Source organism: Phacochoerus africanus, chromosome 3 (genome assembly GCF_016906955.1).
Source record: "Phacochoerus africanus isolate WHEZ1 chromosome 3, ROS_Pafr_v1, whole genome shotgun sequence".
NCBI lineage: Eukaryota > Metazoa > Chordata > Mammalia > Artiodactyla > Suidae > Phacochoerus > Phacochoerus africanus.
This window is the reverse complement of record NC_062546.1, coordinates 112,496,067-112,509,872: the sequence shown is the minus strand read 5'-3', so window position 1 is coordinate 112,509,872 and position 13,806 is coordinate 112,496,067. Positions and strand designations below refer to the sequence as shown.

The following is a 13,806-nucleotide window of genomic DNA, read 5'->3' as shown; positions in this document are numbered from 1 at the left end:
CCTAGATAGGAACTTTACCCTCCCAGGGCACTAGCAGAGACAGAGTAAAAAGCATATTGATATTCATGGGTCCTTCATCACCCAGTATCACCTACCAATACAAGGTAGTGCAGGAAAAGAAACTTTTACTGCTCTAGGCTGAACCAGCAGAGATTCAGTAAACTCCAGCAGAGCACAACAAAGCTAAATTTCTCACGAGAAGAACAGACCACACAAAATCTGAACCTAATCCGGGGAACTGCCTTCAACGATAGAAGATTTCAATGTCAAGGACTCAACTAAAACTACACATTATACCAAGAACCAAGAATATCACAACAAATGAGAAAAGATAACCATATGATGCCAATATTGAGATGAGCCATTTGCTGAACTATTGGATGGATTTTAAGGCAGCTATGATAATATCACCTCAGTAAACAATTACAAATTACCCTGAAACAACAGAAAGGACAGAAAAGGAATAGAAAAATCTCAGAAAAGGAATCTCAGAAAAGGAGTAGAGACCATTACAAAGAACAAATAAAATATATTAGAATTTAAAAAGATAATAAACAAACAAACAAACAAAAACCCCTCCATACTGAATAGGCTCAAGAGTAGAGTGGAGATGGCAAAGGATAGAATAAATGAACTTGGAGTTCCTATTGTGGCACAATGGAAACGAAACTGACTAGTCTCCATGAGGACATGGGTTCAATCCCTGGCCTCATTCAGGGGGTTAAGGATCTGGCATTCCTGTGAGCTGTGGTGTAGGTCACAGATGTGGCTCAGATCCCACATTGCTGTGGCTATGGCACAGGCTTGCAGCTACAACTCTGATTCAACCCCTAGCCTGGGAATTTCCACATGCCACAGTACAACCCTAAAAGAAAAAAAAAAAAGAATAAATGAACTTGACATAGATCATTAGAATTTACACCATATACAACAATACAGAAAAAAAAATGAGTTCAAGAAAATGAAGAGAGTTTCAAGGACCTGTGGAACATTACCAAAAGATTTTTTTAAAAATTATTATAGTTGATTTACAACATTCCTTCAATTTCTGCTATTCAGCAAAGTGACCTAAGCATACATACGCATACACTCTTTTCTCTTTTTCATACTGTCTTCCATCATGTTCTAACCTAAGAGACTGGACATAGTTCCTTGTACTAAAAATACATGTCAGAATTCAATAAGGGGAGTTCCTGTCATGGCTCAGTGGTTAACGGATCCGATTAGAAACCATGAGGTTGCGGGTTTGGTCCCTGGCCTTGCTCAGTGGCTTAAGAATCTGGTGTTGCCATGAGCTGTGGTGTAGGTTGCAGACGTGGCTCGGATCCTGCGTTGCTGTGGCTCTGGTGTAGGCCGGTGGCTACAGCTCCGATTTGACCCCTAGCCCAGGAACCTCCATATGCCAGAGAAGCAGCCCAAGACACGGCAAAAAAGACCAAAAAAAAAAAAAATTCAATAAGGATACCAGAAAGAATGTGGGGTGGAAAAGTACTGAAAGAAATAAAGGATGACATACAGTCATGAAGATAGCAGTTTAGAAAGCCCTAGAACTCTAGAATAATAACTGAACTGAAAAAAAAATTCACTAGGAAAGCTCAACAGAAGATTAGATCAAGCAAGAGAAAGACACACTCAATTCAAAAGACATGTCAAAGGAACAAAATAAAGACATTCAAAAAGTCCTCTATCATCTATCCTCCAACAAATATACCAAGGCAATAATAATTCATGGAAAAATTCCCTTTGTGAGAAATCAGAAAATAATCTACAGGCTCCTGCACACATTTGGAGAATGCAAAATCAGATGCAACAAAGCTAGTAGGGAGATTTGAGATGCCCTTTCACTAGAGACTTTGCTCCAGAGTACTACTATAAGACCAGAAACAGACACTCTAGTGCCCAGATTGACTCAGTGGATAAGAAGGTGTTGTTCACATGCCCAGTGTCCCAACGTTCCTGAGAATACCCAAGGAGCAGCATCACCAGACTCAGAGCTCTGACTGGTTCAGCACATTCTAGCCACCCAAACCACATGGAGGTGGTTATTTGGATCAGTAGACTCTACTGATTCCGTTTCCTGCTTTCCCACGTTCAACACAGAGTGAGCAGATGAAAAATTCCACCTCTCCACTTCCACTGGGGGAGGCAATAGTTGATGGATGAGTGCAGTATCCCCGCTTCACCAATGGTGCTCAAAGAACCAGCACTGGCTCACAAATCTTGGAGCACTGATGGTTCAGGCACAGTGTACTAGTCTGAAGGAGAGCAGAGGCAGCAACTCGGGATAACCAAAAACAATAATCTTCCCTCCTGTCCCGCAGAAACAGAGCAGAAAAATACCACAGTGGCCTGCTTCTACCTGAAGAGGGAAACAGCTTGTAGAGTACCCCAAAATCACTGGCCAGGCTAATTTGTGCAGGTCTTCCTCTGTAATGGGAAGTCATGAAGACTGAGTGAGGTGAGTGCTTTGTTTAATGAGCAGACACCAAAATGAAAAGTCAAGTAAAATGTGGAATAAGGAAAAAAGATTTCAAACAAAGGAAGAAGATAGAGGCAGATATTGACACTAATGACATGAAATGATTAACCTAAAAAATCATTAAATTTAACACTCATAAAGATGCTCACTGAGGTCAGGAGAACAATGCATGCACCAAGTGAGAATTTTTAAAAAGATATACAAGATATTAAAAAGTGCCAAACAGAAATCATAGAAATCATATTATTCTCTAGAATAATAAGTGAACTGAAAAAAAATTCACTAGGAAAGTTCAACAGAAGATTATATCAAGCAAGAGAAAGACACACTCAACTCAAAAGACAGGTCAAAGGAGCAAAAGAAAGACATTCAAAAAGGGGTAAACACTTTAGGGACTTATGAAACACCATCAAAAGGAAAAGTACAGTATGAGAGTCTCAGAAGGAAAAGACAGAGAAAGAAAGAATCATTATGTGACATGATAAATATGTTAGCTAACACTATGACAGTCATCACATTGTAATATATAAATGTATCAAATCAACACACTGGTTATCCTAAACTTACACAATGTTGCATGTCAATTATATTTTGTTAAAAACAGTAAAGGTATATATACAGTAAAGATATGAAATCATCCACGCACAATTATGCCACCAAAATCAGAAATTGTGAGGAGGATACGAATGCAGGACACTGAAGATGCACTTGCAACTAAGAGACCAACAACTTAAAACAATCTCATATACATATAGACTCATATCAAAACTTCAGAATAACTGCAAACCAAAAATCTAGAATTGATACACAAACAAATAAGAAAATCAACTCAAATACAACACTAAAGATAGTCATCAAAGCAGAAGAGGAGCGAACAAGAGAAGGGAAGAAAAAAGAGCAACAAAAGCAAATCCAAAGCAATTAATAAAACAACAATAACAATATACATATCAATAATTACCTTAAATGTTAATGGACTAAACACCCCAATCAAAAGACATGGACTGGCTGAATGGAAACAAAAACAAGACCCATATATATGCTGTCTCCAAGAGGCCCATTATACTTCTAGGGACACATACAAATTGAAAGTGAGAGGATGGAAGAAAATATTCCATGCGAACAGGAATCAAAAGAAAGCTGGAATAGCAATACTCATAACAGAAAAATAGACTTTAAAATGAAAAATATTTTAAGGGATAAGGAAGGTCACTACATAAAGATCAAAGGATCAATCCAAGAAGAAGATATAACAATTTTAAATATCTAGGAACCCAACATAGGTTCACCATGGTATATAAAGCAACTACTAACAACCTAAAAGGACAAATCGACAATAACACAATATAGTGGGGGACATACTCCACTTACAGCAATGGACAGATCACCCAGACAGAAAATCAATAAGGAAACACAGGCCCTGAATGAAGCATTAGACCGATGGACTTAATAGATATTTATAGGACATTCCATCCAAATGCAACAGAATACACATTCTTCTCAAGTGCAGACGGAGCATTCTCTAAGATTGATCACATCCTGGGCCACAAATCCAACCTTGGTAACTTTAAGAAAACTGAAATCATATCAAGCATCTTTTCCAACCACAACGCTATATGACTACAAATCAACAACAAGAACAAAACTTGGAGTTCCTCTCGTGGCTCAGTGGTTAACAAATTCAACTAGGAACCACAAGGTTGTGGGTTCAATCCCTGGCCTTGCTCAGGGGGTTAACGATCCAGCATTGCCGTGAGATGTGGTGTAGGTCGCAGATGCAGCTTGGATCTCGCATTGTTGTGGTTGTGGTGAAGGCCAGCAGCTACAGCTCCAATTCGACCCCTAGCCTGGGAACCTCCATATGCCCCATGTGCTGCCCTAGATAATACAAAAAGACAAAAAGACAAAAAAAAAAAAGGAATAAACCTGCAAAAAACACAAACGTGTAGAGACTAAAGAACCAATAGATCACTGAAGAAATCAAAGAGGGAATTAAAAAATACCTAGCAGCAAATGACAACAAAGACACAACACTCCAAAATCTATGGGATGCAGCAAAAGCCATTCTAAGAGGAAAGTTTATAGCAATACCAGCCCACCTCAGGAAACAAGAAAAAGCTCAAATATACAACCTCACTTTACATCTAAAGCAGCTCAAGAGAGAAGAACAGACAAGACCTGAAGTTAATAGAAGGAAAGAAATCATAAAGGTCAGAGCAGAAATCAAGGAAATAGAAACAAAGAAAACCATAGAAAAGATCAATGAAGCGAAAAGCTGGTTCTTTGAAAAGATCAACAAAATTGATAAACCCTTAGCCAGACATACCAAGAAACTCAAATAGAAACAAATTAGAAATGAAAAAGGAGAAGTAATAACAGACATCACAGAAATATGAAGGATCAGAAGAGACTACTATGTGCAACTAGATGCCAATAAAACAGAAAACCTAGAAGAAATGGACAAATTCTTAGAAAAGAACAATCTTCCAAGACTAAACCAAGATGAAATAGGAAAGATGAATGGACCAATCACAAGTACTGAAATTGAAACTGTGATTAAAAAACTTCCAACAAACAAAAGTCCAGGACCAGATGGCTTCACAGGCGAATTCTATCAAACATTTAGAGAAGAGTTAACACCTCTCCTTCTGAAACTATTTCAAAAAATTGCAGAGGAAGGGACACTCCCAAACTCATACTATGAGGCCACCATCACCCTGATACCAAAACCAGACAAAGGTACCACAAAAATAAAAGAAAACTACAGGCCAGTTTCACTGATGAACATCGATGCAAAAGTCCTCAACAAAATACTACCAAACCGCATCCAACAATACATGAAAGGGATTGTACATCATGATCAAGTGGGATTTATCCCAGGGATGCAAGGGTTCTTCAACATCTGCAAATTCATCAGTGTGATACACCACATTAACAAACTGAAGAATAAAAACCATATGATCCTCTCAATAGACGTGGAGAAAGCCTTTGACAAAATCCAACACCCACTTCTGATAAAAACCCTTCAGAGAGTGGGCATAGACGGAACCTACCTCAACATAATAAAGGCCATATATGACAAACCCACAGCGAACATCATTCTCAATGGTGAAAAGCTGAAAGAATTCCCACTGAGATCAGGAACAAGACAAGGATGTCCACTCTCGCCACTACACTTCAACATAGTTTTGGACGTCCTAGCCACAGTAATCAGAGAAGTAAAAGAAATAAAAGGAATCCAAATTGGAAAGGAAGAAGTAAAACTATCCCTATTTGCAGATGACATGACACCATACCTAGAGAATCCTAAAGACGCTACCAGAAAACTATCAGAGCTCATCCATGAATTTGGCAAAGTCACAGGATTCAAAATTAACACACAGAAATTGATGGCATTTCTATACACTAACAATGAAAGATCAGAAAGAGAAATTAGGGAAGCAATCCCGTTTACCACTGCATCCAAAAGAATAAACTACCTAGGAGTAAACCTACCTAAAGACACAAAAGACCTGTACTCTGAAAACTGTAACACACTGATGAAAGAAATCAAAGATGACACAAATAGGTGGAAAGACATACCATGCTCTTGGATTAGAAGAGTTAATATTATCAAAATGACTATACTACTCAAGGCAATCTACAGATTCAATGTCATCCCTGTCAAATTACCAAGGACATTTTTCACAGAACTCGAACAAAATATTTTAAAGTTTGTTTGGAAGCACAAAAGACCCAGAATAGACAAAGACATCCTGAAAAAGAAGAATGGAGCTGGAGGAATCAGGCTCCCGGACTTCAGACTAGACTACAAAGCAACAGTCATCAAAACCACATGGTACTGGCACAAAGACAGAAATATAGATCAGTGGAACAGGACAGAAAGCCCAGAATTCAACTCACTCACCTACAGCCAACTCATCTATGACAAAGGAGGCAAGAATATACAACGGAGAAAAGACAGCCTGTTCAATAAGTAGTGCCAGGAAAACCGGACAGCCACATGGAAAAGAATGAAACTAGAACACTCCCTAACACCATACACAAAAAGAAAGTCCAAATGGATTCAAGACCTAGATATAAGACCAGATACTATCAAACTCTTAGAGGAAAACATAGGCCAAACTCTCTCTGACATAAACGACAGCAACATCTTCTCAGATCCACCTCTTAGGCTATTGAGAATAAAAACAAAAAGAAACAAATGGGACCTAATCAACCTTCAAAGTTTCTGCACAGCAAAGGAAACCCTAAACGACACAAAAAGACAACCCATAGAATGGGAGAAAATCTCCACAAATGAATCGATTTACAAGGGATTAATCTCCAAAATTTATAAACACCTCCTACCACTCCATATCAAAAAACAAACAACCCCATCAAAAGATGGGCAGAAGATCTAAACAGACAGTTCTCCAAAGAAGACATACAGATGGCCAAAAAGCACACAAAGAGATGTTCAACATCACCCATTATTAGAGAAATGCAAATCAAAACCACTCTGAGGTACCACCTTACACCAGCCAGAATGGCCATCATCCAAAAGTCTACAAACAAGAAGTGCTAGAGACGGTGTGGAGAAAAAGGAACCCTAGTACACTCTTGGTGGGATGGTAAATTGGTGCAACCACTGTGGAAAACAGGATGGAGATGCCTCAGACAACTACACATAGAACTCCCATTGGATCCAACAATCCCACTCTTGGGCATCTACCCAGAGAAAACCATGACTCGAAAAGACACATGTACTCCGATGTTCATTGCAGCACTATTTGCAATAGCCAAGACATGGAAACAACCTAAATGTCTACTGACAGAGGAGTAGATCAAGAAGAAGTGGTACATATACACAATGGAATATTACTTGGCCATTAAAAGGAATGAAATAGTGGCATTTTTAGCAACATGAATAGACGTAAAAATTATCATGCTAAATGAAGTCATACAATGAGACACCAACATCAAATGCTTTCACTGACCTGTGGAATATGAAAAAATGACAGAGTGAACTTCTTTGCAGAAGAGATGCCGACCTACAGACTTTGAAAAACTAATAGTTTCCAAAGGAGACATTTTGGGGGGTGGGGGAATGGGGGTGTGGGATGGATATCCTATAAAATTGGATTGTGATGATCATTGTACAACTATAAATATAATAAATTCGTTGAGTAATAATAAAAAAAACAGGAAGGATTTTTAATAAAAATGGCTGAAAACTTTCCAATCCTATAGAAGGCAATGATATCCACTTCCTAGAAGATATAAATAAATAAATAAATAAAATGTCCTTAAAGAAATCCTCACTGAGATATATCGCTATAAAAAAGTCCAAGTCAAAAGGATAGAGAATTTTGAGAGCAACAGAACAAAAGTGACTTAGGTGTAATAAGACTTAACAATAGAAAGATTTTTCAGCAGAAATTTTGCAAGCAAGAAGAGAGTGAGGTGATATAGTCAAAATGCTGAGATTGGAGGGTAAAAATCAATTAAATATATTATACACTGCAAAACTCAAGAAATGAAAAAGAGACATTTGGTTTCTGTTTTTCCATGTAAGGGGGTTGGACATTGGGACCCCACTCTGACAATAAGTAAAAGCTGAGATATCAACAGCCCTTCTTGGATTTGTAAGAGAAGTGAGGATGCAGGGCAAACCACAGCCCCCAAAATGGAGAGGCAGACAGGGAACACAGGGAGGCATGGCTCAGTGGAGCAGAGAATCAGTGGGGCAAAGTGCTGCTGGAACCAGGGTAGGAAAACCTGAATGTAATTGTCCCCATGGAAGACCAGTGGGGAAAATTCTAAGAAATAAAAACTCCAGAGAACCCATCAATGCCCCTGCACAAAAATTGCCAGATCTACCTTCAACAGTTCAACCAAGACGTCACAGCTCATATCGGAGAAAAAGTCCTCATGTTTCCCAGCAAGGGGAGGAGGGAAGGACCCATTTGAAACTATTTAGATAGAGACTATCTTACTGGGGTATTATTAGACCTAACAGACCTTAGAAGGTAAATACCCAATTCCAGCCCAGTCTAGCCATTCTGTGGCACTTAAGGAGGAAGGAAAAAAAAAACCACTGAGAAACACACTCATGATATTCATAGTCCTGAAGCAGAGGCTCTCTAAAAACCAGAGACTTAATCCTGGGACTATAAAAGACTTTCTCCCCCTGCACACCTGACTCACCACTACATTACTGATGGAATATTTACAGTAGTACCTTTTCCATGGTATACAATGTCCAACTATCAAGGACAAAAATTACAAGTGTATCAAAAGGCAAAAATCCCCACAATCTGAAGAAAGAGTGGAAACATCAGAACCAGACTTGACAGTGATGTTGCTATTATCAACCCTGGATTTAAAAAACCATGATTATTACACTAAGGGTTTAATGCATAAAGCAGACATTGTGGAAGAAGAGATGAGCAATGTACTCAGAGAGCTGGAAATCGTAAGCAAAAAAATAAAAAGAAATGCTAGATATTAAAATAAAACACCAGCAAAAACTGTTACGGAAATGAAGACTGGCTTTGATGGACTCACCAGTAGTCAGCCTGGCTTTGATGGACTCACCAGTAGTCAGCCTGGCTGAAAAACAAACCTTTGAACTTAAGGGTATAGCAATAGAGATTTCAAATTCTAAAGGAAAAGAAACCAAGACAGAACAACGACAACAGAGGAGACTGTATGGGAGGACTACAAAGGCGTAACATGAAGGCAATGGCAATTCCAAAAGGAGAAGAAAGAGAGAAAGGAACATAATAAAAATTTTAAATAACAAAATTGATAATTTCTCCAAATTAATACCACACACCAAAGAACAAATCCAGAAAACTCAGAGAACAGCAAACAGTATGCATGCAAAAAAAACAAAGAAAAAAAATGTATTAAAAAAACAAAAAACCTCTACCATGGTTTATCATTTGAAAACTACAGAAAATCAAAAATAAAGGGAAAAAATCCTAAAAGAAGCCAGAGAACAAGTACAAAGATAAGACATATATCAGATTTCTCTTCAGAAACCATGCAAATAAGAAGGCATTGGAATGAAATCTTTAAAATGTTGAGAGAATAAAAGATCTCAACTAGAATTTTTACTCTGCAAAATTATCCTTCAAAAATGACAAAGATATAAGGAGTTTTTGAGACAAACAAAAATTGAGGAAATTTATTTCCAGTAGATTTATTTGCAAGAAATTATTTGGGAGTTCCCATCATGGCTTAGCAGTTAACAAACCTGACTAGCATCCATGAGGACAAGGGTTCAATCCCTGGCCCCACTCAGCGGGTTAAGGATCTGGCGTTGCCATGAGTTGTGTAGGTTGCAGACAAGGCTCGGATCCCTCGGTGCTATGGCTATGGTGTTAGTCAGTGGCTATAGCTCCGACTGGACTCCTAGCCTGGGAACCTCCATATGCCACAGGCGCAGCTCTAAAAAGACAAAAGACATTTAAAAAAAAGAAATTATTTGAAAAAATGTTGTACAGACAAGGAAAATGATCTAAGTCAGAAACTTGCACCCTCATCCAGAAGGCAGACCAATGAAGAATAGTGATAATAAAATAACGATGTTTATTTTTCACAATCTTAACATCATATTCAACAGTGAAACCTGAAAACTTTTCCTCTAGGATCAGGAATAAGGCAAGGCTGCCTACTCTCATCAATTCTATTCAACCTGGGATGGGAAGTTTTGCATAGAGCAGTTAGACAAAGACAGGGAAAAAACGAAAAGGAATCCAAATTGGAAAGATGTCGTTGATTGCAGATGACATGTTCTCATATGTAGAAACACCTAAAGACTCCACAAAAAACCCCAAACTTTTAAAACTAATAACAAGTTCCTAATACTGCAGAATATACAGTCAACATACACAAGTTAAGTTGTATTACTCTGCTTACACAAAACTCTTTGTAAGGGAAGGGAAATTAAGGAAACAATTCTATTTACAAGATCACACACACACACACAATACCTACAAATGATTTTAACCAAGGAGGTGAGAAACATGTATTCTGAAAAATACAAAGTATTGATGAAAGAGATTAGATGAGACACAAAGAAGACATACAAATGGCCAACAGGTATATCAATAATTATCAGAAAAATGAAAGTTAATACCAAGATGAGATACCATCTCACAATAGTAAGTATGGCTGTTATCAAATAAACAAAGACAACAAGTGCTCTTGAAAATATGGAGAAAGTGAAGCTGTTGTACGCTGTCACTAAGAATATGAAGCAGTTGCTACAGACTACAGGAAAATTAGAACAAGAACTTCCATGTGATCCAGCAATGTCACTTCTGGGCAGTTACCTGAAAGGACTGAATTGGCTATTGAGTTCAATGGTCAAGATGTGCATCAAACCTAAGTAGCCAGCAGTGAGTAAAAAAGTCAAGTGGTATATACATTCCATGGAATACTATAGAGTCTTGAAAAAGAAATAAATTATGCAGTATGTGACAACATGATACACCTTCAGGACATTATGCTTAGTGAAATAAGCCCATCGCAAAATGCTAAATATTGCTTGATTCCATTTAGAGGAGGTATCTAACATTGTCAAATTCACACCACTCAAAAGCAGAATGTTCCCGTTGTGGCTCAGCAGTAACAAGCCTGACTAGTCTCCGTGAGGATGCAGGTTCTATCCCTGGCCCTGCTCAGTGGGTTAAGGATCCGGCATTGCCGTGAGCTGTGGTGTAGGTTGCAGATGTGGCTCAGATCTGTCCTTGCTGTGGCTGTAGTATAGGCCAGCAGCTACAGCTCTGATTCGAACCCTAGACAGGGAACTTCTATATGCCACAGGTTTGACCCTAAAAAGAAAAAAAAAAAAGCAGAATGGTGTTTGCCACAGGTTTGGGTGGGGTAAATAAGGAGGTACTATTTAATGGGCACAGTGTTTTAGATAACCAAGGTGAATAAGATCCAGGATCTTCTATAAAACATACCTATGTCAAAAGTAATGGACTATATACTTAAAATTTGTCACCAGAATAGAAATCACACTACGTATCTTTAACACCATAACATATATATTTTTATATACAAATATATATACACATATATACATATATGAATTAATAAATATTGACTAAAATCCTCACAAAATTGATGAATAACATAAACATGTCAATTCTAGAAACTGATCAAACTGCATACAGAATGGACCCCAAGTCACAACCAATAACAAAAAATCATGATTCAATAAAAAACAATAAAAATATCTCAAAAGTAACCAGAGAGCCATGTCACATAACCTATAGAAGAATACCAATATGAATGACAGTAGATTTCTCATCTGAAGTCAGGAAGACTCAGAGGAAATTTAAGCACAGTTTTCAAATGTTGTAAAGAAAGGTACTGTCAAACATGAACTTGACATCTGGCAACCTCACCATTTAAAGATGAAGAAAAAGAGAGACTTTCTCAGACAAAGGAAAACTAACAGATTTAGTCTGTATCTATAGCACACATCCCCCAAGGTAACAGCAAAAAGAAACTCTGAAAAACAAAGGAAGTATATCACAAAAAGGCTTAGGTAATCTTATGGAATTGGGAAAAATAGAATGGATTAAAATGGGGTAAATCTAATGGACTATCTTTTCTCTTTTGAGTTTCCTTAAATCACAGGTGGTAGTTGAAATGACAGTCATGCCATATCCTGTGACGCTTAATGTACAGAGAGAAATATTTGAGCAGTTACATTTATAAAGCAAGAGAATAAACAATCCTAAATGGAAGTGGGTAGGGCTTCAGTATTTCACTTGCAGAAGTAAAAAGGCCACAAGAGTAGGCTAAGTTCTATAGGTATACTCAAGAAAAGTATAAGAAGGAAACTATTTTAAAACACTAAAAATAACCCATGATGTAAACCTAAAAATGTTCAAGTGATCCAAAAGAAGGAACAAAGGAAAAAGGAATGAGAAGCAAGAAAAGAAGGATGAAAAAAAGAAAAAGAAAAATACATATATATCATAGCAGACAAAAGCCAAAGACACAGCCATCATTACTTGCTACTGAGAGGAAACAGATGAAGTCATTAAAAACCACAAACCACCAAAACAATACATATAAGAGAGAAATGAAATTTTTATACAAGTATTAAAAAAACTGAATCGGAGTTCCCGTCGTGGCGCAGTGGTTAACGAATCCGACTAGGAACCATGAGGTTGCAGGTTCGGTCCCTGGCCTTGCTGAGTTAACGATCCGGCGTTGCCCTGAGCTGTGGTGTAGGTTGCAGACGCGGCTCGGATCCCGCGTTGCTGTGGCTCTGGCGTAGGCTGGCGGCTACAGCTCCGATTCAACCCCTAGCCTGGGAACCTCCATATGCCGCGGGAGCGGCCCAAGAAATAGCAAAAAAAAAAAAAAAAAAAATCGGTAATTTAAAAATTCCCCCATGTGCGTACTCATACATAATCCCTAGGACCAGTGGAAAGTTTTTACCAAATACCTAACAAATTAACAGGTATTTTATACAATGTCTTCCAGAAAACAGACAAGGAGGTAATCCTTCTCAATTTATTTAATGAGGCCATGACTACACTAGTACAAAAGTTAGACAAAGGCAGGAAAAAATATGAAGTCATAGCTCAATACTTCTCAGAAACTGCTCAAAATAAAAAAACCAAAAAACTCTCAAGCAATTATTAGCAAATCAACCCAGGCATGAACAAGAGAATCATACACCAAGGCCAAGTTATGAGTTTTCTATGTGTGAAATATCATTTCGATATTTGAAGACCATCAATGCCATCCACCATATCAACAGGCTAAAAAAGAAAAATCATATGATCTCATCAACTCATAGAGAAAAGGCATTTAATACACTTCAACATTCATCACGTGATGGGGCACAAGAAACAAAAAAACGAATGAAAACAAAACAAAAATCCCCTATAAAATGGTGAATTTCCTCAACTTTATAAAGAGTATATTAAAAACAAACAAAAGCAAAAAGCCCTATAGCTAAAATTTCCCTTAATGGTGAATGACTGAATACTTTATCCTAAAGGTGGGGTGGGGAAAATTATGAGGATGTCTGCCATCAGTATTGTTAATTGATAGACTACAAGTAGTTGTAGCAAGGCCAGTAAAGCAAAAAAGGAGATAAAAAAGTGTACCGATCAAAAAAAGAAGAAAACAGAGGCCCATATTTGTAAAAGACAGACTATGGAAACATTTTTAAAGGATCTATCAAAAAAAGGAAAGGAAAGAAAAGAAGAACACCCACATGGAATTAATATGTGTCTTCTGCAAGTTTGTAAGGAACCAAAATCAACACAACTATGTTGCATTTCTAGATAACAACCATATGT

The 13,806-nt window shown here is 37.7% G+C and overlaps 1 protein-coding gene across 2 annotated transcripts in view; it reads right to left on the bottom strand.

Moving 5' to 3' along the window:
* The window catches only part of LOC125123135 (A disintegrin and metallopeptidase domain 3-like), a 93,850-nt gene that overhangs the window by 69,400 nt on the left and 10,644 nt on the right, over window positions 1-13,806 (bottom strand). The gene's annotated exons all lie outside the window — the stretch shown is intronic.